This window comes from Loxodonta africana, chromosome 1, assembly GCF_030014295.1.
Source record: "Loxodonta africana isolate mLoxAfr1 chromosome 1, mLoxAfr1.hap2, whole genome shotgun sequence".
Classification (NCBI taxonomy): domain Eukaryota; kingdom Metazoa; phylum Chordata; class Mammalia; order Proboscidea; family Elephantidae; genus Loxodonta; species Loxodonta africana.
The window spans coordinates 205,834,338-205,837,268 of NC_087342.1; positions in this window are offsets into that span (position 1 = coordinate 205,834,338).

Below are 2,931 nucleotides of genomic sequence, written 5' to 3' on the forward strand. Positions count from 1 at the left end.
GAGAACCACCTGGGGTGGCCCAGCCCAGACTCACTGAATCAAATTTCTTGGTCTGTGGCCTGGGAATTAGAATTTTTGTCAAACAGCCCAAATGATTCTGATGCAGATGGTGAGGAAACACTTGAAGAAACACCGCCTAAATCACAGTGTTAGAGGAATGGAAACAGGTGGGAACCTCAGCTGGACTATTTTTATCACATGTCTTGCCCAGTATCTTCCTTTGATACCAGTTTGACCCTGCAGTCAAGTTTCACGGAGTTTTTCCATGACATTTTCATGGGGCAGCTACGAAAGACTGTCCAAAGGACATGAATATGCAGATAAAGGGACAAAACGGAGAAACAAAGCAGAATGAGGAAGAGAAAATTGCTCTTCTAAGCTGAAGCTATGTTTTGGTCAGCACCAGTCACATGTATTCATTATTTATTGAGTTCATACTATGGGGTCAAAGGTCAAACCCTGGTGTGCACTTATTCACCACAGAATAGCTCTATACCAAGTAAATTTTTTTGGTAATTCTCCGTCTTTCTCCCTTTAGCTCTTCTTGTTACTGATTGGCGGTGGGAGCATCAGCCCTTGAAGCATATTGAGCCCCTCCAGCCTGTAGCTCCATCTGCTGGAATATAAGGAAATAAACCGGTGGCCCAGTGTTTCTTACTATGGGTGATCCTTTCTGTATTATATCGTAATTCACTGTAATGTTTTCCATTTAGAAGTCCTGGGTGATACAAACAGTTAAGCACCCCACTACTAATCAAAAGTTGGTGGTTCGAACCCATTCAGAGGTGCCTTGGAAGAAAGGACAGGGGATTTGCTTTGAAAAGGTGACAGACTTGAAACCCTATGGAGCACATATCTACTCTGCACACATGGAGTTGCCATGAGTCGAAATCAACTCAATAGCAACTGGTGTTTTGGTTTAGTTTTCTATTTGACCGTGTCAGTTGTGCTAATGAAAGTTATTAGTTAGCTGTAGGTGAACGTGTGAGAGAATTATTTAACCCCGACGAAGAGCATTAAACTAATCTACATGGTTGAGAAGGCTTTAGTGTTAAGTAGGTTAACACCCAGTGAAATTTTCCTAATATAGACTGCACTTGCTAGAGAAGAAAAATTGACCTTCCTTGCAAGAGCTTTCCTCGGAGCCCAGGCTCCTGAAAAAAGCCTTGAATGTGGCTGTTCCTGCCTCCTGGTCTTGGCAGCGGGTAACAAGCTGGACAGGGGAATTCGTGTCCAAAAAAAGCTCTTTAGTGTGCCTTTTGTGTTTAGTGTTCCATCAAGGTGCCCTGAAGTTATTTTGCCAAACATTTATATACCCTGTCATCCATCTCCTCTCTCACTGTGTGGCACCCGTTTTCTCCCTAAATTCACTCTTCCGTTTTACTCACCAAAGCTCATGTTCTCACCCCTCCTCTCCTGATTGTCTGCCTCTCCAGTTTTCCTTCTTTGTGTCAGGTTGCATATGGAAAACTGCATATCTCTGCAGAGGTTTCTATGTTTATGTCTTTGTTTAGAGTCAGATCGCTCTGTCGGCAGGCGTGTATCTCTGTGGAAGGGAGCAAAGGTAAGAAGGTGATGTTTATGTTTAGATATATCAGAGCTCACATGTGGGAACATAGCAGATATTATTTTTAGACTGGCTGGCTTCTATGGAAAGGAAAAATTTGAATATGAGGAGGGGAGAAGGGAGGATGAGGTAGACAGAGTGAACATTTGTGGAAATGGGGATGAATACAACACATGGGAAGGCCAGTGAAAAAAGTGGAACGGAAAGACCCCTGCTTCCCAATGTCAGCTCCAAAAGGATAGGACTTTTGTTCTTGGAATCTTCTCAGAAGCTAGAACAGGGCCTGACTCACAGCAAGAACTCAATATTTGTTGAATGAATGAATGTTATTGTTGTGGTTACTATTACTTAAAAGAGTCTCTTACAAGCATCTAAGATTTTCTGAGTTATAGAGATTTTCTTCATTGAGTCAACAACTATTCGGGAACACCAGAGTTTCATGAGGTAAGTTGGAAACAGAGGGAGGAGTCAGTTAAAGTTGGCCTTGAATGTCTGGCTCAAGAGTTTTAGGTTGAAGAGACTATTGTAGTAATTTGTGGAGGAAGCCGGGGGTAGAGTGGGGCAGGGGGTCCTCCTTGTGCCAGACTCTTTGCCAGGCTCTTCACATATGTTGCACCGGTAACCTCAGCTCAGCCTCTACTAACTGGGTGACCCGGGGCATGTTTCTTCAATGCTGGCCTCTCAGCCTCTTCTTGTATCTCTGGATTGTCCTCCTCTGCCTGGCCTACAAATGTTAGGGTTCCTCAGGTCTCAGATCTGAGGTGCCTTCCCTTCTCTATGTACATGTTTTTCTTCGGTCCAGTGGCTCTAAACGTTGTGTCCATACAGATAATCCCACGTATGCATCTCTAGCCAGACTCCTCATTCAGGCTTATGTGTCCCACTGCCTAACTGACTTCTTTTGGATGCCTGCTCTTCTTTTATTCACGTGGCTAAAATGTACCTCTTGATTTCCTGTTGCATTTCTCTTCCTCGAATCCTCAGATCAAATGTTTCTATTCTAGTCCTCTCAACTCAGTAATTGGGACTGCCATTCAGCCAGTGACTTAAGCTAGAAACCCCTTTTTGGCTCCTCCCTTTTCCTTGGCTCCTCTGTTTTCCTCGCCTCTGTTCACATTCATCAGCAAGTCACAAAGGCTCTATTTCAAAAATAGATCTCTAATCTATTGTCTCATATCCATCTCCACTTACTCCTTTAGTCCAAACCCCACACTCTTCTGCCTCCACTGTTGCAGTAGCTGGCCATCTGGTCTCCGAAGTTTCATCCTTACACCCTTCTAAGCCTTTCACCACACTAAAGCCAGAGTGATATTTTAAATTTTAACTTAGATCAGCTACTTTACTTCTCTTCTTTAACTGTTTTG